The sequence below is a fragment of the Copadichromis virginalis genome, linkage group LG5 (assembly GCF_057382275.1).
Source record: "Copadichromis virginalis isolate Kocher_CV1m ecotype Utaka linkage group LG5, C_Virginalis_male_GT1.1, whole genome shotgun sequence".
NCBI lineage: Eukaryota > Metazoa > Chordata > Actinopteri > Cichliformes > Cichlidae > Copadichromis > Copadichromis virginalis.
In genome coordinates this window covers 6,416,563-6,441,769 of record NC_140622.1, presented here as the reverse complement: position 1 = coordinate 6,441,769, position 25,207 = coordinate 6,416,563, and positions in this window count along the sequence as shown.

Here is a 25,207-nt window from a genome sequence, read left to right as displayed (position 1 = left end):
GAGCCCTGTCACCTTTCCTTCCGGGTGCTGTTAACTGACACTCGGGACAAGACTTGCAAAACTGCACAGTGTCCGTAAACTGCTGTGGCCAGTAAAATCTAGTTGACATACGAGAGAAGGTTTTGGCTTGACCCAGGTGTCCTGCCCAAGGGACTGAGTGAGCTAACTGCAGTACTGTGGATCTTAAACTCTTAGGCACAACCAACTGGTCTCCAACCCTACTACGGCGATATAATAGCTCACCCTTTAGGAAAAATAGCTCTCTGCCTCTCTCAGTGACCTCTGTTGCGTTTGTGACACTCTTTAAAAACAGGGGAGCTAGAGATGGATCCTCTCTTTGAAGCTGAGCTATTTCATCAGGTACGACTAGTAATTCATCACATTGTGGCACTGGAACTGGTTCAGTGAACTTTGTCCCCCTCAGCTTAGCCTGTCGTCTCTGGGCTCTGCTCTTTCTTATGCGACCCTGACTTAATCCTTCAAAATCAGGAACATCACTGTTAGCGAAAGGAAATTCACCCCAACCTAAACCTTCTTCCGCGTGATGCTTATATTTTGACCTGGTGACTGCTACCATAGACTCAGCTGTAACACTTGGGTTGATTTCCTCTCCCCTGGCTATCAGATCTCGCAAAATGGGAAGATCACGGCCCAACACAACCTGATATGGCAGTTTACTCATAACTCCCACGGAAAGTAAATACAGCTTGCCGTCAATCTGAATATTAATGTTGGCAATTGGGTAATCCACATCATTACCATGAACACACCAAACTTTTACCTTGCCACAAAATGTAGCATCCCTAGGAAGACATTCCTGCCTAACCAAGGTACGGCTGCTTCCTGAATCCAGAAGAGCCACACATGGCTTTTCCTCAATAAAAACGCATGTGGTGCGCTCATGCTGAGAAGAGGGCGCTGAAGACTCAACTTCATCTTCGACACCCCTTGAAGAAAAGCACATATATGTGTTACTGACAGTCTGACTTGGACAATCTGCCCTAAAGTGACCTGTTTGACCACAGGAGTGACACACTAAAGGCCCACGTTGCTTGATTTCCCTAGCCCGACTACTAGTGGAATTATGGGGGCCCTGCCTGAAATTCCTAGTTTTTTGACTGTTACCACTCTCTGTCCTACCTGCTATTACAGGGGCTAATTGTTTGGGACTTGCATAGTTCTTTAGTGGCCGACGGGCTGCAAGAAAAGCGTCAGCCAGCTCTGCTGCTTGCTTAGACGTGGTTGGGTTATGCTCCTTTATCCACGTGTGCAGTTCAGGATTGAGAACTCTCAGGAACTGCTCTAAAACAATGATGTCACCTATTTCATCTTTGGACTTTTCTCTTGGAACTATCCACTTATCATATAGTTCTTTCAAGCGTGTCCTTAACTCTTTAGGTGTCTCGCCATCGCCCAATGTAGTGGAGCGAAATCGGAGTCTGTAAGTCTCTGCACATATTTCAAACTTTTCAAGAACAGCTTTCTTCACCTTTACATAGTCCATAATCTCATCAATGTCCATGGCTACAAAAGCAGCTCGTGCCTTACCAGTGAGAAGTGGAGCAAGATGTAATGCCCAATCCTCGTGTGGCCACTGGCACCCGCTTGCGATCCTCTCAAAGGTTGTTAGGTAATGCTCAATGTCTTCGTCCTCATTATAAGGCTGCATTTTAGGCCCTTTCCAAACTGGTGGTCTTGTTAAGGAGGCAGACTGAGATGCTGTTGCGGCCTCCATGACGTTAGATTGTAACTGAGGCATTGCTGGATGCTCCGCAGTAGGCCTCAAACGTGTCTCTGAATCTGCTGTTGCACCTTCCACCAACAGCTGATGCTCTCGACGTTCTGATTGCACTTCCTGCTGGAGCTGAGTGAACTGGTGCTGAATTTTCCGCCAGCGATCTTCCTGCCGCTGCTTCTCCAGTTCCCATTGGGCCTCTCTGTCGCTTTGTTGCCTCATAAAACCACGCAGGAGGTTTGAAAGTTCAGCAAGGTTATGCAGTTCAGTACCTTGCTCTTGCTCTGCTTCCTCTAGCTGATTGAGCACTGGAGGCTCCTCACTTGCAGAGTCCATTGGCACTTGGTGCTTTTTTGGTCTGGCCCCTTTCTGCATTGCTGCTACCTACTGGCCTGGAGCCACTGCTGCCACCATTTGTGAGGTAGTCACACTCGAACGTCAAGGAAGGTGGTAGGGAAGCAGACTATGCAGACATTTTGGGTTTCCAAGGTGAGCAATTTATTTGCAGTGAACTTAATTTAATGTATAACTTAACAAAACTTTCCCCAAATCAATTCATTTAACAAAACTCAACATACCATGGCTCTGGTGACACAGCTCACCTCTCCTCTCTCCTACATCTGGTAGAGACTGGCTTTAAATAGGGCCATCAATTTCCCTCCAATTGCCCAGCCAGTACCACTCACTCAACTGAGGGATCTAAAACTCTACTCAGGTTATCTAAAAACACAAAACCTCTACACACTTCTAATATGCACATTTACACAACTAAATGGCAGTATTAACAAAAGGAAAAACATTCAACAAATCCCTTTAAACATTAACACAAACAAAAGGAAGCATCTCTCTGGAAAAAGAAACCCCTCCACATGGTTTGACCTGATGATGTCATGTGTGACATGATCAGGACTTTAAAATGAGGAAATGCCAAGCGGGCGTTTCCCCACACCTGACACTCATGATGACTGAAAAGACAGAGTAAGTATGAACAAATGACTTAATCTGTAACATAATAAAGTATAAAGAAACATAACTTAGTATTTGTCTTAATTTGCAGAATGTTTGATTTGCCAGCAACAAAACGCTTACACAAACAAACCCGGGATAGTGAGTGAAGCAATGTTACTTGACAAATAGCAAATCATAGCAAATACATAGAAACAGAATAATGTGTACAATGTGCAAAAAAAAGGTAAACACATATGGGACAAATGGAGAGAATTACAACTGCTTCTCCACTTTGTCACAACAGTGTATACACTCCTGCTGAGTTGCTGTCTTCATGCTGCCACCACAAGTTGAAAATACAATAGAGGGCAATTAGGAGATTATAAAGCTAATAGTCACATGGGAAGTCGCAGTAGGAAATGATGGTTATCACAAAATATATAATGTAAATTTTCTTGAGAGTTTTCCAAACAACATAGCTGTATTTCTGTTAAACATAAGGAGGCAGGTGAGTTGTCATGGACAGTTTTTTTTGCCTGTCCCATTTGGTTCTTTAGCCGTCAGAATTGTTGTCTGTGGACCAACAAGGATACCCAATGGATTTACTTTGCCAAATGGATCATCACGGCCTTGCCGTATTGGTCCATTTGATCGGCCTTTGTTGTTATTATTTATTTTATTTTATTTTCAGTTGTTACAGACGGGACAGACATGACTGAGGGATAGGAAAGGGAGAAAGAAAGATGAAGGAAAAGAAAAACAGAAGGGGAGAGGGACAGTGAGAAAGGGCACTTAAAAAGAGAAAGAAGAGGAAAAAAATCTCCTGAATCACCTGTTGAGAGAAAAAGAAGAGAAAACAAGCAAAAGAAACAGAGCAACATACTAAACACAACACCATCATGTTAATCTAGCTACAGTGGGGCAAAAAAGTATTTAGTCAGCCACCGATTGTGCAAGTTCCCCCACTTAAAATGATGACAGAGGTCAGTAATTTGCACCAGAGGTACACTTCAACTGTGAGAGACAGAATGTGAAAAAAAAAATCCATGAATTCACATGGTAGGATTTGTAAAGAATTTATTCGTAAATCAGGGTGGAAAATAAGTATTTGGTCACCTCAAACAAGGAAAATCTCTGGCTCTCACAGACCTGTAATGTCTTCTGTAAGAAGCTTTTCTGTCCCCCACTCGTTACCTGTATGAATGGCACCTGTTTGAACTCATCATCTGTATAAAAGACACCTGTCCACAGCCTCAAACAGTCAGACTCCAAACTCCGCCATGGCCAAGACCAAAGAGCTTTCGAAGGACACCAGGAAAAGTATTGCAGACCTGCACCAGACTGGGAAGAGTGAATCTACAATAGGCAAGCAGCTTGGTGTGAAAAAATCAACTGTGGGCGCAATCATCAGAAAATGGAAGACATACAAGACCACTGATAATCTCCCTCGATCTGGGGCTCCACGCAAGATCTCATCCCGTGGGGTCAAAATGATCATGAGAACGGTGAGCAAAGATCCCAGAACCACACGGGGGGACCTGGTGAATGACCTGCAGAGAGCTGGGACCAAAGTAACAAAGGTCACCATCAGTAACACACTACAACGGCAGGGAATCAAATCCCGCAGTGCCAGACGTGTTCCGCTGCTGAAGCCAGTGCATGTCCAGGCCCGTCTGAAGTTTGCCAGAGAGCACATGGATGATACAGCAGAGGATTGGGAGAATGTCATGTGGTCAGATGAAACCAAAGTAGAACTTTTTGGTATAAACTCAACTCGTCGTGTTTGGAGGAAGAAGAATACTGAGTTGCATCCCAAGAACACTACTGTGAAGCATGGGGGTGGAAACATCATGCTATGGGGCTGTTTTTCTGCCAAGGGGACAGGACGACTGATCCGTGTTAAGGACAGAATGAATGGGGCCATGTATCGTGAGATTTTGAGCCAAAACCTCCTTCCATCAGTGAGAACTTTGAAGATGAAACGAGGCTGGGTCTTCCAACATGACAATGATCCAAAACACACCGCCCGGGCAACAAAGGAGTGGCTCCGTAAGAAGCATTTGAAAGTCCTGGAGTGGCCTAGCCAGTCTCCAGACCTCAACCCCATAGAAAATCTGTGGCGGGAGTTGAAAGTCCGTGTTGCTCGGCGACAGCCCCAAAACATCACTGCTCTCGAGAAGATCTGCATGGAGAAATGGGCCAAAATACCAGCTACTGTGTGTGCAAACCTGGTAAAGACCTATAGTAAACGTTTGACCTCTGTTATTGCCAACAAAGGTTATGTTACAAAGTATTGAGTTGTATTTTTGTTATTGACCAAATACTTATTTTCCACCCTAATTTACGAATAAATTCTTTACAAATCCTACCATGTGGATTCATGGATTTTTTTTTCACATTCTGTCTCTCACAGTTGAAGTGTACCTCTGGTGCAAATTACTGACCTCTGTCATCATTTTAGGTGGGGGAACTTGCACAATCGGTGGCTGACTAAATACTTTTTTGCCCCACTGTAACAGGGAATGTCTTTATAGCTGCATCCATGTAGTAGGTGCAGTTTATGTCTCCAGCTCTGTACCCTGCACTTCAAGTTTCAGTCATGTATTTTACATTTATTTGGATTTAAAGAATTGAACAAGTCAATGAATTAAAACTAAACTGATTTTTTTTCTGCATCTAAACATCGGTTGTACCAATGAATTTAATAGCTTATGAATTAAGGCTATTGACCAATTAATCTTAAATGTCCTAACAGAAGTTTTTTCATTAGAAATGAAGATAATCTAAATCTAAAGTGTAAACAGCAGTAAATACTAAATAATGAATCTTGTTGTGTAGCACGCAGGACCGACAGCGCACAATGTGCTTGGAAATAGCAGCCAAGAAAGGTGTAGTTTATGTCTATGAACAGTGAACACCCGTGTGCACACCTGTGTGGATCAGCGCGCTTGTATTCAAAAGATTCAAAAGGGGTCACCCAGTAGCCACGGAGCAGAAGCTAGAGGGGGCTGCACTGGCGTGCCCGCGGGCTCTGCCAGCAGCCAGCTGTGCCAGAGTGAACCGAGCCGCATGCCCAGAGGCCGGCGCCTCGAGGGCCCCCTACACTCCGGAAGAGGCCTGACTGAGCAACAGGCGCCAGGCCCCGTCCAGTAGCCACCGGGAGTGAGCTGGTACATACCTGAGCGCCCAGCCCCGGACACCAAGAACCACCAACGCACCGACCCCTGAGCGCATCAGTCACCGACAGGGAGTGTGGTGAGGGGAGACAGGCCTTTGGAGGGCCTGGGAGTTCCAAGAGAGGTGGAGTCTAATACCCGATCTGACATATAGACACAGACAAACAGGCACACACAGACACAAACATGCATTCCCACCCTCATGCACACATGTACAAATACTCAGCACTCACCCAACGTAGGGATAGACATAAATGGACACTGTACACACAATCACACTCCCCAAACATACTCTATACCCCGGGTCCAGGTACCCTCACCCCCAGAGGGGGAAACAGCACCTAGACCCAGGAGATGTTACCCTTTTCCCCGGGGTGGAGGCAAGCAGACCGCCCCAGGCTCCCCAGCAGCAGAGAGGCCCCGCATCCCAGATCGCAATCGGACGACCAACACCTCCTTCCAGCCCCCCGCCCCAATGGCCAGCAGAGAGAACAGGGGTGTGTGAAGACCCCAAACCTCCCTCCTCTCGCTCATGTGTAGTGTTGCTGCGTGTTGTGCTAAGGTGCATTTAAAACACGGGAGAGCATGGTGCTGCTGCCAGAGAGCAGCAGGTGTTAGCACGGCCCCTCCCGAGAACCCTCAGTGTCTACATGGATTTAAAATTGAGAGGTGGGCACCGGCGCCAGAGGTAGGTTTGAGTACACAGACCGTCCACTGGACGCCGTTAACGTGCCCACCCTCAAGGCCCTATATGTATGTGTTATGAGAGTGTGAGTAATGTGGATGTCTAAGTTGTGGAATAAAATTGAGGCACAGGTGGCCAGAAGGGGACAGGGGGGGGGGATGCCTCCCCTGCACCCTGGTGACACACCTGTAAATGGCCTGTAAATGGCCTGTATTTATATAGCGCCCTAAGGACCCCAAAGCGCTTTACATATCCAGTCATCCACACATTCACACACTGGTGATGGCAAGCTACATTGTAGCCACAGCTGCCCTGGGGCGCACTGACAGAGGCGAGGCTGCCGGACACTGGCGCCACCGGGCCCTCTGACCACCACCAGTAGGCAACGGGTGAAGTGTCTTGCCCAAGGACACAACGACCGAGACTGTCCAAGCCGGGGCTCGAACTGGCAACCTTCCGATTACAAGGCGAACTCCCAACTCTTGAGCCACGATCGCCCCAAGGCCCTACTTGTGTGGGTGGGTGTGTTGGAGCGGGAAGAGGGAGGCAGCCGGGAATCGGGAGGAAAAGAAGCCTGGGGCCAGCTCCCCTGCTGACCCCAGTAGGCACCCCTGTCCTTCGGCACCCACCAAGGCAAGGGAGCCCAGGCCCATCCAGACCGGGGCCTACGGCAGCAGCACCGCCAGTCCTCCTTGAGCAATCTTATCTTAATGACCTTGTAGTACCATATCACCCTATTAGAGCACTTCGCTCTCGCTCTGCAGGCCTACTTGTTGTTCCTAGAGTATTTAAAAGTAGAATGGGAGGCAGAGCCTTCAGTTTTCCGGTCCCTCTTCTGTGGAACCAGCTTCCAGTTTGGATTCAGGAGACAGACACTATCTCTACTTTTAAGATTAGGCTTCAAACTTTCCTTTTTGCTAAAGCATATAGTTAGGGCTGGACCAGGTGACCCTGAATCCTCCCTTAGTTATGCTGCAATAGACGTAGGCTGCCGGGGGATTCCCATGATGCATTGAGTTTTTCCTTTTCAGTCACCTGAACACACTCAACATGTGTTAATAGACCTCTCTGCATTGAATCATATCTGTTATTAACCTCTGTCTCTCTTCCACAGCATGTCTTTTATCCTGTCTTCCTTCTCTCACCCCAACCGGTCGCAGCAGATGGCCCCGCCCCTCCCTGAGCCTGGTTCTGTTGAAGGTTTCTTCCTGTTAAAAGGGAGTTTTTCCTTCCCACTGTTGCCAAAGTGCTGCTCATAGAGGGTCATATGATTGTTGGGTTTTTTTCTCCTGATGAGTGGATAATTGATCTTAGCTGCTTTCTTCATATATGGTGATGTACTAGCATTGATACTCATACAAAAAATGCATGTTTATGTAATTGTGTTCAAAGTCCTTAAGACAAGTCTTTTCACCTTATTATTGCTAATGAATCAATCAATCAAATGATGATCTAATAATAAGGAAGCAGGGATAAAGTCGACAGAGCAATTACCAGGATATTGTTACCTGACTATGTCTAACAAACAGGGGCTGAACCAGATCATGACAAGGAGATATTCTCCACCATGACTATAGAGCAAATTGTCAGGATCATGCTCTCAGAATCATATTGATGGTTTACATTGTATTGTTTGATTGTAAAGCATACATCATTCATGAAAACACAAGAAGTGGGTGCACAAGTTTGAAATTATTAATGTAGTTAATATGACTATGTCTGATAAACAGGGTCCGAAACTAATCAAAAACAGCAGGACACAAAGGGAATATGAAGGGGTCAATAACAACAGGTACAGAGCGCATAAGACCACGCTGCAAGCTTCAGGAATCAATGAAATCCAAACAGAATGTACATTTTAGTCACAGCGAAACAGTTTACATGTACTTTTCCCTGTTATCCAACTCAAACCTGTCAACTCATCTTAATACAAGGATCCATGTTTAATAGAATATTCAGATATTTTTAAGTATCACCAGCAATATTTCTAAACAACATTAAGATTGAACAAGAACCTCTAGCACAGTGAATTTATTTGTATCATTATATTTTGCTCCTGTTGGCGGAAGATGGGCATACTCTTGTCCAGGCTTTCATGCCACTGAAAAGGTATGCTTTAAAATGTAATGGTCCAAGTCTCTTCTTTCATTTAAACGTTCAACAGTTATTCCATAATATTAACATATGAGCCTTGTGAGCCTTAACTAAGGGAAAATCTGACAGGAAGCAGCAACTGCAAAAAAGAGGTTATAAAGCTTGGTGGTTCACTCCTCATCGTGGTAAGTGCTGTTTGCCATTCAACTTTGTTATGACCTTTTCTGACCTGTATTGTCTTTAGGGAGGCATCCTAACTTGTTAAGACACCACATGAAGAGGAGTTTTGAAAGTTAGGCTGAACAGAAGGCATCCTGGCAACAACCTCAAGCACCTTCTTTCATCTGCTGACACTTTGGTTTTAACATACAAGGTGGAGATGTGTTTAAATAGTTGCCTGCTTGTTGAGAGTGAGGGCCAAAAAGCACAACTGAGTGATAAACCACATCAGTACAGCAACAACAACAAGCCGGTTTTAATTATTTTAACACAAGTACTGATGAAACATTTAGCATGCACCTAGAGTCATTGTTTATGAGCTACATGCCTAACTGACACCTCTGTTTAGAGAGAACTACAGGCAATAGATTTATAGGTTTTAATTATCACAAATATTACGGGATCTTGGTTAACGCTGTTTCATTGCTCATAGAACAAGAATGCTAGTAGTTGGTTTAAACTGGGCAAACTTATTATGAGCTACATGCACCATTATTCTAATGTCAACCATAAATATACTGGATTCACTGGATCTAATTTGATCTGTTTCACTATGTTACTGAACAACATTTGTCAGCTAGCACTCAAACAAACAGTAGCTGATAGGAATATAAAACATTGTAAATGTCATGGTGCAACCAGTTTCTTAAATATCCCTCGCATTCATCCTCTGAGGACCATGAATGTCTGTACAAAACTCCATGGCTATACAGCAAAAACTTGTAAAAATCTTTCAGTCTGAGCCAAAATTTATGCTTCTTGTGTAAACTGATTACATAAACTCTGGCTCTAGCACCTCATTAACTTTCCTTTTCATGACACGTTAGTAGGCTTGGCAGAAATCATTGAAAATGTAAGTTTTCTTCATTTTATTTATTTAAGTTCTTTTTACTCGTTTTCATCTCATATGTTGATGGTTTTGATGAATAAACTAATTTTATTTTGTTTTATGTTGTATTTCTTGCTAAGACATCATTGTTAGGTAATCAGTGCTGCAGTAGGTATAACTGCTGGCGACAGGAGGTGTGTGGGACCAAAGATAAACATGTCTCCATTTCCAGACAAGAGAATGAAGTGAATACCAAGAGAGTGAAGAATATGACATATGACCTGGTAATAAATATATTAGCGGGTTACCTAGGCAAGTGAAGCCTGAAATGTCCTCAAGCAACCGGCCATCAGCTTCAAGCTGATGTGCGATGGGCTAATTGCTCCCAGTCTGGATGCAGCTTTAGGCGCCACATGTTTTTAGCCACCACATTTAATTCAGTTCAGTTCAGTTTTATTTATACAGCGTCAAATCACAGCAGTCACCTCAAAGCTCTTTATATTGTAAGGTAGACGTTACAATAATACAACAGAAAAAACCTCAACAATCATATGATCCTGTGGCGGGGTGTGGCTTGGGCGGAGCTGCAGGGGAGGCTGAGACACACCGGAGCTCCATTAGCTCATCCTGCCTCCCCTGCATAAAAGAGCGTGCCAGGACCTGAGGTTGTTGTTGTTGTTGTTGTTGTTGTTGTGTGGCTGTAGCTGGAAAGCTGCAGCCGAGTGTTGTGAGAACAGCAACTGGAAATATAAAGTATTGAATGTATGAACTATGTGGTCCTGTCCGTCATTCCTGTTACAGACCCCCTGTGAGCAAGCACTTTGGCTACAGTGTGAAGGAAAAACTTCCTTTTAACAGGAAGAAACCTCCAGCAGAACCAGGCTCAGGGAGGGGTGATCATCTACTGCCACCCGTTGGGGTGAGGGAAGGAAGACAGTGACAGTTTGTTTATTTAAAGTGATTAACAATGTGCAAAACAGTTCCAACAAAGACGTGATTTCCTCCACAGTGAAGAATCCCAGCTCCTGGTGCAATAATCTGTCTTTGGATACATGATCTCTTCAGTCCCCACAGAAATATTTACTAAGGTTTGAGAGTTTTCTCCAACGAGGAAATGACAAGTCATGCCAGCGAGAACCGGGGGAGTCTGAATCAGTGCTTGTTGTTTTAAAAGTTCAAGTGTTCCTGTTTAGTCATATGATTTTTCAAATATTCTACTGAACAAACCAATTCAGACAAAAACATGATTTTTCACTGTTGTCACTTAAATGTAAACTGAATTTCCAAATGCTTTACTCAGCTTTTGATGAGTCTGCCAACACTCAGTCACGGAAGTCATGAGAGCGTTCACATTTATGCCAAGCAGATGAGGTGAAGAACTTATGATCATAAAGTGAAAAGCTCAGGCAGAAATACTGATGTAACCCCACTGCATCATACTTCAAGAGGATAAGCTACTGTACTAGTTATTGCATCATATTTCAGGAGGATGAGAAATGCAAATATGATGAAAGCTTGTAATTACAAAAGCTGATGTGATGATTTGTCATCAGCTATCACCGCCTCACCAAGTACTATAAATTTTATGAATAAAAACAACCAAACAAAAAATGACAAAACAGGAAGAGTTTGTTTCCCATTGCACCATAAATGTTTCTATAAAAGTTACAACGCTATTAGCTGTAGCTAACGAATCAAATGCATCAGTCTTTTTGTATTTTTTATGAAACATGATAGACACAATACATCGGCTGAGATTTGCAGTGCCCTACACTGTAAAAACAACATTAAAGGTGCATGACAGATTGCAGTAGAGATAGCTCTGCTCTTGTGCTACATATTCTACACTCATTGGCACATTTTTTAACCAGTGTTGCTTCACTAAACAACCACTAAGATCCAGTATTTAGAACAACTTTGGATAGAATAACATTAGCTTCCCAACTTGCAAGCAGTCTGACATGTTAATGTTTAACAGCTTTATGCTGACACTCAAGATCATTTACACGCTAACAGTTAAACAAATGAGAACAGTCGTTATTTTTCTTGGACTTTAGAGGCTCCAGTGAAGTCTGAAGGAGGAATGGCAATGGGTAAAAATAATTGGTCTACATATGATGCTATAAGGGGATTCTGTCTTTTTAGTGATGTCTTTTGATTGAACATTGCACCTGTGCAACTGGCTGTTGGAATATGGGTTTTAGTTTAGTTTGAGTTTGGAGCTTTGCATTGCCCCAGATGAGGCTTCAAGCTGTTTGACAAAAAGCAGCAGTTGGTGACCATGTATATCCACGGAAACAAGTGGTTATCACAGTAGGTTCACTCCTTTTCCCGGGGCTAGGGAAACAAGGAAGGGGCATAAATGGAGGGGAAAAGGACCCGTCAGAGCATTTGAAGTTTATTTTCATTAATCGCTGACAAGAGAAAGATGGCATAGAGGAAAATAAATGACAGCAGCAATAATCTGATGGCATAAAGCAGAGGAGGTGACTATATCATCAATTTAAGACTGCAGTTGCTTGGCATTAGGAATTACACTATTGCTAGTGTGTTTCTGTTTCAACCATGTAGTTGAGGCTGCTGCTGCTTTTCTCCTTTAACTAAAAAAGGCATCCGGAGGGTGCAACAAGCTATTTACAGGTTTTTGCATCCTGCATTTTGAAGCATCAGAGTTAGCATTTTGCTGTAAAAGACAAAAGTAGGATGGCTGTAGCTGAGGCAACAGAGCAGGTCATCTACCAATCTGAAATTTGGTGGTTCAATCCTTGAGTGCTCCAGTCTGCATGCCCAAGTATCCTTGGGCAACATACTGAACCCCAAGTGCTGTGATGTGTTAATCAGAGTGTGGATGTTAGGTAGAAAGCACTTAGACATAGAAACAAGTGCTTGTATCAAATGGTATAAAGAGCTTTGAGTGCTCAAGTACAGTAGAAGTGCTATATAAGAACCAGTCCATTTACCACTCAGGCTTTTAGGGATTCTAGGTATCTATTTATATATATATATATTACTAATTCTTACACTTTGCTTATCATTCTCTCTAACTGCTCTGTAGCTGATACAACTACTATTATTTTACGTCTATCTTTTCCCTCTGTCTGTTACACTGTCATGAACCGAGGTTCATACAAGAGCTGGACCCAAAAGCAGACTCAATGCACTCACTGAGAACTATGTACAAGACTTTATTTACAGAGGGAACGGGAGCAAAGCGAGGATAAGTGAAGCTAACTGCTCTGTAGCTGATACAACTACTACTGTTTTATGTCTATTTTTTAAGAGTGAAGCAGGAGCCGGAGGGACCGGCACAGCTCATAAGGAAGGCTGTCCTGAGAGGCCGCGATCAGGACCCTGGGAGCTCTGTGACAGAGGGAGAACTTACTGGCAGGTAAGGGAGCAGATGATTTCCTTAATAAGAACTGACAACGGAGGTGGAACGAGGAAGCCAATGCTGGAGGAAATGAACAACAGTCCAGGGTGGGATAGTGCAGAGACCTATGCACAAGTTAAACTCGAAGAGCGGAGCGTAGACAACGCCTAGTTACCACAGTAGGTGAGTAAACAAACTAGGGATGAGTCCGGCTGTAACTGGCAGTGGGTAGGGGTCGGGTGCGACGCAGGTGGCTCCGTCCAGGAGAGTAGCTATTGAACCATCCTGATAACAAAATGCAAAAAACCCTCATCTGCTCCCATGGACCATCACAGCAACCCCCCTCCCCTCAAGGGTTGCTTCCTGGTGGCCGTCCAGACCGGAGCCTGCGGAGAGAAGCGTGAAAATTGGTGATCAGACAGGGATCCAGAATAAATGACTGTGGAACCCAGGAACGCTCCTCCGGACCATAACCCTCCCAGTCCACCAGATACTACCTCCCCCGTCTGGCTTAAATTGGGAAATGTGGAACCTCGGAGGAGTTCTCCAGGATGCAGGAAGCTTTAGCCACACTGGCGCTGGACTGATGATGGTGTCAATCTCATATGGGCCGACGAAGCGGGGGACCAACTTGCGGGAAGGCAGCCCTAGAGGAATGTCCCTGGTGGGTAACCATACCTTTTGCCCTGGTATGCCCCAGTTTTTGGCATGTCATTTTCCAGGGCGTTGCTGCTTGACATGAACTCACCACAGCCAAAAATAATATTTGGGGTGACAAGAGCACCGGTGTGAAGGTGACTACTTGTTTCAACATTCATTTTCACCTTGCCACATTTGAGCAACATTGTGTAGGTGTGCAGGTTTAAGCAACAAAACACTTCAGTGATCAACTATGATACCAATGTCACAGTCTTCTGTTCATTACTGAAACCCATGAACCATGCATGCAGTTGCAGATTAATTGAGATGTAGACGGGATGGTTCCCATCCAGCATTGAGGGGGTGCAGTGAGTGTCATACAGCACTATTAAATCTTTCACTAAAACACTAAAAGTTTAAATCAGGGCTATTTAATCCCATTGTAAAGAATTTTTTAACACCCTGTCAGGCTCGGGAGAGGCACAGGATTAGATGACGCTTATAGGAGGAAATCACACAGTTCTTTGCAGAACACAATAGAAGTGAATTACATAGCCACACAAAGTGAACGATAACACTGAGAGGAAAAGGGGTTAAGGAGGTGGATCACATTTATATCATATACTTTTTATATGTCCCCTCATTTTTGCCAACATCTCTACATACTATCAGGGAAAGTGCCTATCAGCAGTAACCTTGTGTAAGCTCTTACAGGGTTTGTTCATTGACAGGGTCCATTTCCTGCAGTCAACTGATCCTATGAGGCATCTGATAAAAAATTCATAGGCCTTCTGATTTAAGATCTAAAATAACAGACTACCTTAATATGTTGGAATCACTGCCTCAGGGCTGAAGCAGAGTGGAAACATTACCATATGGAGCTGTCAGCAGCCACAGCTTGTGGAATACATTTTGTGGAGGCTAAAATCACTTTTTCTTTCCAAATGCTTCTTTGTTAGATACAGCGTAAGTACTGATTTAGCTTGTAAAATAACTCAAATCTGAGCTTTAAGATGATGAGAACAATGAGAGAAATGAGCTATGGGCTTCTCTGATGCTCGACACATAAATCTCAATTTAAGTGTCATATAAAAAAATTGTGTTTTGAGGTAATACGGTTGTCAAGTAGTAATAAAAGGACAAGTTCTGCATAGTTTTGGCCATTAATAAAAGTGAAATCACATCCAAGTTGCTAGACCATAAAATAGACATTTTAAAACAAATATTATGCACTCCAGTTTAAAAGGGCACTCCACTGATTTATGGGCCCAGTTTTTCCAGTGTTCATCTGATATTTCTACTCTCACTCCAAGCTGGTTGAAGGCGACAGCAGGCCAGAATCTGGATATTCCTTCCTTGTAAGTTGAACTAAAAAACACATTTATTGTTGATTTTCTTCATGTGGCCTGTTTGTTTACCTTTGAATTAAAAGCACATTATTATCAGTCTTTAAGTTAGGCATTAAGCAAGGTGACACGATTAAACCAACAAAAGCAGTTTATATGAAAAGACTGCAAGTTTATAGGATCAATCATTAAAAAACTAAATTGCACAACCCTTTTCAATTCACTGCCCACCTGTTAAAAAGCACTTGCAGCAACACTGATCACTAGTTCCCATTGTTGTTTCCATTCCAAAACACTTAAATTAAATGCCTTTGTTTAATTTAACTAGAGTCACTTGTTTTTGAAGTAATTAAGATAAAAGTGAATTCTCTTTGCTCACTTCTCACCTCTTCTCTTCTATCTCCTTCTCCAAGGTCTTCTGACTAAAAGTTTCCCCAAAACCTCCCAACACCAATTTAAGTTTCTGGGAGACACCAAGTAGGAATTCAATGAGGGGTATTAGTTTAAATTTACTATCATTTTAAGTAATGCATAAAGTGACTCACAGTAATAATAAAACTTCAAGTTTCAAAGTGTTGAAATTTTTTATACATTTTTATATATATGAAGTTCTGATAAGATGCAGGGTTAGACTTCTCTGTACTTTTTTAGTGGTTGAGGTCAGAAGAGATTATACAATGTAACCAGTTTCTAGAAGGCTCACAAACTGTGTAGGCTACACTATTAGTATTCAGAACCACTGCTAGTATTTATGTATGTGTTCACTGTTGGATATTCTGCATGTCACCTGTGGCTTAAGCCTCCTACACTGAGTATCTAACTGCTAAATAGCCAGATTTTACAAAACAATGATTAGGAGAAAATCAGAGTGAATAAATACTTAGCAAACTTCCTGTATGAAATTCAAGCCTTAAAAAATGTAAAAACAATTTGTTGTTTAGTTTTTATTCTTTCTCCAGCCCGCATTTTGCCCCCTTTTGAGGAGAGTTGATTTATAATTGTTTATTATATATTAATGTGTCATCACTCTGTAAATGTACTGCATTAAATGAATAACTGTGTATATTACAATTTATGAAAGAAATAATCTTGTAATATGATTATAGTATGATACAGTTATGATACAGTGAATGATCAAGAATAATATACGGGGTTGTAATCTCACCTAATTAAATGAAAAAAACACTGCATGTTTCATGTACTCAGAACACACAGTAATCCTTGATAACCAACATCAGATCCATTTTAAAAATAAAAACATGAAAAGTAACAAAATGATGATGACGTTGAGGAAGAATATCAGATTATAGTATTATGGTATAGCACCACACCTAGAAGAGCAACATGTACATCGAATCTGTTGTTATTGTTATTACTGCAAAACAAATCATAATAATTATGATATATCTTAATAGTAATAATTTATTGGTATAAGTATGAAGTAGATACTATTAGACAGTAGGAAACAATTCAAACATTTCATATTTTTGTGTGCCTATGTATGCATGTATGTATTTGTACATATCTGTATTTCAGTGCCATGAAAACTGTTTGCCCTCCTTCTGATTTATATTTGTCACAATTAAATGTTCTAGATCTTGTAAGTCACTATTAAATGTGTTAATGTTAACAGTGTAAATAGTTTAACATAGCGTAAAACCATTCATGTGGGTTGGCCAACGTATGCAGTGTTTCCCACGATGTACTAAACATCAGCTCTTATACCGACTGAAGATTGGGTGCACTGAATGCAAGCGTTTGTTAACGGCTGCTGAGGAAGGTGGAAGGTGTTTTTACTCTCAGTGTCCACACATATTAAATGCACGGAAGATATTCTCTGCTGGTGTGGATCAATTAGCATTCTCAGATACACAATAGGGGACACCATTAGAGTCGGTGAATCCAATAAAGGCAGTCAACAAAGGGCCTCCAGGGGAGAGCAGAAATGAAAATGGGTCTGATTTGCCATTACGTTCCCAGCTGATAGCAACACATAAATACACATGTACCACACACAGAGGCTCATTTAATTCATTACTAGAGCCTCAACATAGACCAGAGTCTCAGGCTGCATTTGCAATAGTGTTGTGCTGTTTAATGGTGTTGAACTGAGCCTTGGTACAATGTACAAACAGCTAATGGGTAAATCAGCATGCAGTCCTCTAAATTGTGATCACATAAAAGATTGAATTTCTACTTGTGTTGCATTCTAATTTCAGGATACTGTGGTAGAATATCTGGTACATACCTGCTAGACATGTATTGGTAATGTGTTCTAGTATTGTTCAGATTTTACTAAGAAACAGATGTTCATTCATTCAGAAAAGTATCTAAACTGTGATCAGAAGTAAGGTTACAAACATTGCACTGTGAAGGTGCAATCATCTCTCAGCTTGTATCCCAGTATACTCTTTCTGAACAGCTGGTACTCCTACAGAGGCTTTGCTCCCGTCGAATGCTGCCTCTCGCTACATTGCATTAGGCCTGTGACAGAGTAATGTATGTGGTTTTATTTGTTAGACATGGTGATCTAAGTTTTTATTTAAACCTTGCTGCTCTCACAGATCATATTTTATATTCTGCTAAATAGACAAGGCTTGTGGTTAAACACTGTTCTGTGATTGGTAAGCGGGAAAGGATGTTTTTCAGGGAGAGAGGATGTCTCACATGGTAAAGTTATACTCAACACAGGTGGTCCACAGTTTTTTGTTTGTTTGGTTTTTTTTTGCTTTTTCATTTAAAACCTGATGTATTATAAACAAAAAACTTAATAACCACTGTTCTCAACATAACCTGACTCCAAAAAACCCCAACCAGTTCAACAAAGTTTGATGAAAGGGGTCTAATTATTTTTTATTTAATTAATTGATTTGTTTGTTTGGAAGTCTGGATAATCCAAATACTATTGGGCCTAACACAGAACCCTTTGGAACTCCAATGCTAACTTTTTTGTATTAAGAAGACTCATTGCTCATATTAACCAAGTGCAATCTATCACAAAGTACAACTTAAGTCAGCACTGCTCAGTTCCTTTGCTTACAGTTATGTATTCTATTAAAACGTTCCAGTATTGAACACTGAGGTCTTGCAGGACAAACACAGAAGCCAATCCCCTGCCATAGGCCAGTGTTGTCTGTGCTATGATGAACTCTTTAGCTACACATAGCTATTACCGTTCCTCCTCAACTTACCACACAGCTGATTTACAACATTGCTTCTTGACATGGTGGTTAGATTGCAAATTGGTGTACAATTGGCAAAGACAGCTGACTCGAATGAAGGCTTTTTAAATAATACTTTATTATAACAGCATTAAAAGACCCATTAATAAAGATAAATTGATCATGTTTAATATTGGGGGTTTAATTAATGGTAAGACATCTTTGAACTGTCTTGTAGGAACAAACATGCTGATGATTTGGAGGAAGTAATTATTGAGGTTAGCACTGTGGTTAGCTACTGTGATGATACATCTGTGGGAAGGATGTGATTATTGTTTTTGCATTCATGGTTAAATAGTTGTCATGAAGTGTACAAAGGCTGATTAGTAAAGTCAACTTTGAAATGATTTGTAATCACCCAGGCTCAAAATTTCACTGACCCTTAACTGTTGTCATAAAACTCTATTCTTGCAGCACAAAGCAGATGAAGCCTTCTGCTGTTGACTCTCCGAGCTAAAAACCATCAACAGTCAGTCTGTTCTTCCACATTACCTGCTTACACTTTTAGTCAGCTAAACTTTAACAACAAATATGATGTGAAGAAGGAAACACAGCTGTGTCTGATTACATCTGTAATTAGTCAGTTTTTAATTACTGTATCACAACAAATGTGTTGATACTAATTAAAGAAGTTCAGTGACAGGTGATTTTTATAATCTGTCTGTGTATTATTTACTTGTAATGACTACAGAATTTTTCACCCATTTAGGGTTTATGTTACACCGTCAGATCTTCTCTTACTGTAATGGAAAGAATATGGTTCAATTTCACACAGAAAAAGGTCCACAATGACTTGGACACAACATGTGTTACATTTGTTTAGAACCAATATTTTTTTATTGAACCTTATCCAAAATGCTTTTGTGAACTACTGTGGCGAATTACAGGAAACAGGCCTAGTGAAAACTGGGTTTATTAACTTTGACATTAGGGGATTTTCTGAATGAGAGGAACCTGAGAACAAACAATCTAACCAACATTTTATTTTATTTACTTTTTAAGTTTCTCCATATGTCATCTCTCATGCTGAGCCTTGAAGCAGCTGATGATATGTGATGTCCTTTTCTCATTCACCCAATTATTGTTCTTTTATTATTATTATTATTATTATTATGTTGTTGTTGTTGTTGTTGTTAATTTCTATAACCATCAATGATGGAAAGGGATTATAAGATCCAAATTAAAGATGCTATCATTCCCCGATGATCTAAGTTACAGAACTTGCCGTTTTCTATCACACTCTTATTTACCTGAACAATCTTCTCCAGCCTTTACATCTCTAAAGTTATGCACCACAGGTATGGCCTCAGGCCCAAATATATTCCATCATAAACTGTTAATACAATTAATATGGCAAAAAGACAAAGGTATACAACAGTCACAGTCCCATAGACTTTATATTTCATGTTCAGATGTTTTCTAGTGCACTTTATTCTCATGGGATTGCACTAACACGAAAATATATATTTTTAAATAGCATTTGTTTGTTTTTTTATCAAGGATACAATTCTATCAAATGGACAATTAATTCAAAAATAGTTTCATAGAAAGATGTGTGCAATTCCTCTTGAAATTCATCGTCGATTAAGCAGGTAAGAATCCGAAGTGCTGCTGTCATCTGACAATATTTGATTGAAAGACAGCTCGCAAGTGAAACACGCTGTCCTTAATGATCGCTGTCCTGAGTGATAGCAGGAACATTCGTGTGGTCCAACAGTTTGTGCATTGTAAGGGGAAAAAATGACACTGTGGACCTCAATAGCATTTACAGGCCTGGGTGTACACTGAAAGCAAAAGTGATGGATGATTGCAGTGGTGATTTTCACTGTCTTATTTACCCTGATGACTTTTTCCTCCAGATGGACACTCAGCCTGAGGTCAATTATCTGTCCGTCAGGATGCAGGGGAAGTCTGTGAAGAGCAAAGGTGATTATGTCTGGGATTATCACATGTGTGTGTGTGTGTGTGTGTGTGTGTGTGTGCGTGCGTGCGTGCGTGCGTGCGTGCGTGTGTGTGTGTGTAAAATAAATGCTTTCCTGATAATAGATAAAGAAAGTCAGTGTAAACTTATGAACACAAAATATATTCTTCCTCCATCATTTGTGTTCCTTTAGTCTTGTAATATTCCACTGACGCCTCCTCTACTGTATGTCACAGAAAACCAAGTTAGCCCAACACCTATTCATTGTTCAGTGGACACTTTGTAGTTTATGTTGTTGCTAAAACAATAATTTAGACAATAATGAAATATGATATTTAGGTCTCATTGGTGGTGGTGTAATGGATTGAAATGTGTTTTAAAATTCTGTTTCATTTTTGTAAGTAAAATAACAATAAAAAGACAAAAATGAAGGAAAAAAAAGCAAAACATAAGGCAGACCAAAAAATAATTGGACTAGACCAGTGAAGTCACCAATGAGCTTGACAGCGTGGGAAAGTGGATGTGATGTAAAGCATAGTTAGAGACCAAACTCCTGGGAAGCAGGCAGGTGTGTGATTGATTCAGTTCAATTCAATTCAGTTTTATTTATACAGCGCCAAATCACAACAACAGTCGCCTCAAGGTGCTTTATATTGTAAGGTAGACTCTACAATAATACATACAGAGAAAAACCCAACAATCAGATGACCCCTATGAGCAAGAACTTTGGCGACATTGGAAAGGAAGAACTCCCTTTTAACAGGAAGAAACCTCAGGCAGAACCAGGCTCAGGGAGGGGCGGGGCCATCTGCTGCGACCGGTTGTGAAAGAGAGCCAGAGATTGATAACAAGTATGATTCAATGCAGAGAGGTCTGTTAACACATAGTGAGTGAGAAAGGTGACTGAAGAAGAAACACTCAATGCATCATGGGAATCCCCCAGCAGCCTACACTGAATACAGATCTTCCTTATTGAACTTATGCATAACCTTTGAAATGAAATAAAAATAAAAACTAATGAGAAACTATAAGAACTCTAGAGTGATTCAACATATTAGAAGAAAGGAAAGAAACAGAATGAAGCCAAAGTTTGCATAAGTGTTGAAAAAACTTCCCCAAAGGGTAGTTCAATCAGACACTGCAGATATATTTGATTTGCTATTAATTAAGGTGATGTGAAAAAACAACAACGGTAATGTGCTCAAATGACACATCAGGTCAATCACATTACGCAGCAATAAATTAAGTCCAATAGCAAATCAATTATTTAACATCCATATGGCACATATTTACCACACACAGAGAGCTAATTTGTATACAGCTTGATCCAAAGTGCTTTGTAAATACGGACTATAATACCCACTAAGATAAAGCACAGGCAGATTAGTCACACACTATGCCTCTGGCAGTTAATGACATTAAGAAGGGTCATTCAGTTGTCATTAAACTGGGAGAAGAGGCTTTTCACTCCCACTAACTGCAACAAATATAGTGGGCTTTTCTTTGAAACAAATAAATTAGACAAAAGACAATAAAAATAAGCCATGCAGATGTACGCGTGAAAGGTCATTATTTTACCCCAACACGACAATGTTTAATTTATCAACACTAGGCCAATAAATCAACTCAGTTTGAGTTATTGGAGAACAAAGTTTACATGCACACATTTGGATGATAGAAGCAAATGCTAAAAAGCCAGCAGGTTTGGTTTATGTGAAAGGAAAAAAGATTCGCTCTTCTGAGTGTCCTTACCTTAAAAATAAAGAATGAAATTGAAATATGTTATCAAAACTAATTCCCAACACTTACCCCAAATTACCCCAAATCTTGAAACACAACAAACAAAAACAGAACAAAAACATTAATTACTAAAACCATTCATGGAAATGGTTCTACTATTGAGCTCTGTAATAGGATTTTTGACACTGACTTTCTAATAATAACGTTCAGAGCCAGAACCACAACCCCAGGCAACATTTACTGACAAAGAAGACATGAATAATAATGGTTAGATGGAAGTGGTAGCCTGATGGTTCTTTGGTGTTCCCAGTTGTGTTTGGTAGCATCACAAGGCCAACCTGGACATGGTTTTAAATGAATGTTTGTTGGCTTTCCTGAAGATGATCTACTAAAGTCCAGCTGAAAAGTTCCTCACTGAATTTCAAACTCACCCAGAGCCTTCAAGTACCAGTCATCTCCATCCATGCTAATGTACCTGAAACTGGATACGCCATGATCAAATACAGCCCTGTGACTGACTGGTGACCTGTCCAGTGTATGAAACTGTATTGAAAGCCAATATTGACAGGAAAGCCTTGCACACCCAGACACATCTGTGATGTGACACATGTGATATGTCAGTTATACATGGGTGTGGCACATGAAGCTATGGCTTTTCAGATGTAATACATTATGAATCTTAGCACATCAATGATACTAATGCAATACATTAATGAGGAGTCTAAGGAGCTTGGAAAGAAAAGCATCCGGACTTCTTTAAGTTTGCTTGAAGACGTTTCACCTCTCATCCGAGAAGCTTTCTTGTTGTTAATAGCTCACTTTAATTATGTTACAGTTACATCCACTTGGATTTACAACCCATCGTAATCTGTCAAATCCCCAGTGTGCATTCTGAGGCATATTACCTAAGTTCCTGACTTAATGATACTGAGGTCTTATCCGGGGAGACTGCACACAGAAACGCTGTCATAAATGTACACCAGAGTCTTTAGTGAGTTTCGCTGTGCAGCAATTAAACGAGGAGAGAGGGAGGGGAAACAGTCAATATTCTTACTGAGAAGAGAGCACAGTGAATTAAGCTCCAGCTTCTGGCTTCTCATTAGCATTTTATTATACTGCTCCATCACCATGCATGTAGCAACAAGGCCGAAAACCTCACCAAGACCTTGAGCTGCACTATTTTTCATGGTGGGTTAATGTAACACTCATGACACCGTGTGTTCTGCTCAGCTTGGTGAGAGGCAGAGTAAGCACAGAGGACAATCCATCAAAAATCCTTTTCTTAAAACCCCTGCAAGTAGAATTTAAACCCTTAAATGGACCTGCCTCTAAAGCTTGTGCATACTAAAATGTTAATGTTAGAAACTTGTCTCCAAATGTTGTGTGGTGGTCAGACATGCTTTGGCATGCTAGGTCTCAGATTAGACAGCTTTACTGCTTTTAAAGTAGTCAGCAGGACAAAGTCACCTTCAATTATCAAGCTCAAGAAAAGATTCTGGAGAAAATAACACCTCATTTCCCACTGATATCTGTTTCTCCACTTATCACTACCTTTGCCTGCTCTGCTAAAAAGACATGCAATCTACTGTTTACCCTATAAGTAAACTATAAATACATCGCAGAGTATTGCCCAAATATTCTTGACTTTAACTGTAGGGCTAAACTGTAATCTCAAAATCAATACAGCTTTTAAAGCCATGAAATCTAGCTGAGGAAATAATGGTATGGGAAGACAAGCATCAAGAGCACAAAGCATTCTTGGAAGCTCCTTGTGTGAATGTTTGACTTTGATGCTGAAGAAATCTTAAAACCACTTCAAGGTCATCTCCTCCTCCACTTCAGGGCTGTTTCTACTACTCCTACTTTATTTCGATTAACCCTAAAAGTCAATTACATCTGGTGAACAGGTTGGTTGGTGAGCAAATGATGAATGTTGATGATTAAATTCCAGTTGGTCACACAGCACCATGGAGGAAATATTCATTGTGTGAATGTCAACAAAAGTCTTACTTCTGACATCATGTGCGGTTTGTTTGGATAAAAGAGTGATGCCTGTTCTCTTCACATGTCTGTAGGCCTGCAGTTTCACCATTTCAAATTAACTCTACATGAATTGGGACAAAGTGTGACTACTTCAGAAATGTCCCAAAAATCAATGTTAAATACACGTAGACATTGAGGGCTAGCAGGAGGGACCATGCGCTTACCTGCTGCTCTCTGGCAGGTAGCTCCATGCCCTCCTGGGTTTTAAATGCACCTTAGAACACACATGCATCAACACTACAATGAGCGGGTGGAGGGAGGTTTGGAGTCTTCTCTCACCCCCATTCTCTGCGACCTGCTGGAGTGGGGGGGCTAGGAGGAGGAGTTGGCCGTCCGACTGCGGTCTGGAGTGTGGGGCCTTCCTGCTGCTGCGGAGTCGGGGCGGTCTGCCTCCCCCCACCGCAGGGAAAAGGGTAACATCACCTGGGTCTGGGTGCAGTTCCCCCCTCCAGGGGCAAGGGTACCTAGACCCGGTTTGTAGAGTACGCTTGGGGAGTGTGATCGTGTGTACAGCGTCTCTTTATGTCTGTCTCCACGTTGGTTAAGTGTGGAGTAAGTGCATATGAGAGCATGAGGGTGGGAATGGATGTTTGTATATGTGTGTGCCTGTATGTCTGTGTCTATATGTCAGGTTGGGTGTCAGGCGCCACCTCCCTGGGGACATCTTAGGCCCTCCAAGGTTTGGAGGCCTATCTCCCCCTACCACCACCTCCCCTGCCAGTGGCAGACTCCCTCAGACATCGGTGCGTTGGTGGTTCTTTGTGTCCGGGGATGGGCGTCCAGGTACACACCGGCTCACTCCTTGGCGGCCGCTTATCGGGGCCTGGCCTGGCTCGCTCGGGCCACTTCGGAGGTGGGGTGCCCCCGGCCTCTCGGCCTGGGGCTCGGTCACTCAGGCACGGCTGGCTGCCGGCGGAGCTCACGGGCGCGTCACTGCAATCCCCCCTGGCTTCTGCTCCGCGGCTCTTTCTGGGACAGTGGCGCGGCTGCCCCTCTGTTGGTCTTCCTTGGTCTCTTGTGTTCTGGGGGCCTCTGGATGTCTGGAGTTTTGATCTCCTCCATACCTGCTTCATGCCCTGGAGGATGGGGCTGTGGCCCCCCCACACCTCTAGCAGATCATTACATGAAGGAACCTTTTAAAAACAAGCGCGTCCATGCTCACAGGTGTACACACGGGTGATCACACCCACAAACTACACCCTTTTTGGCTCCTACCTCAAAGCACACTGTGTTCTGTTGAT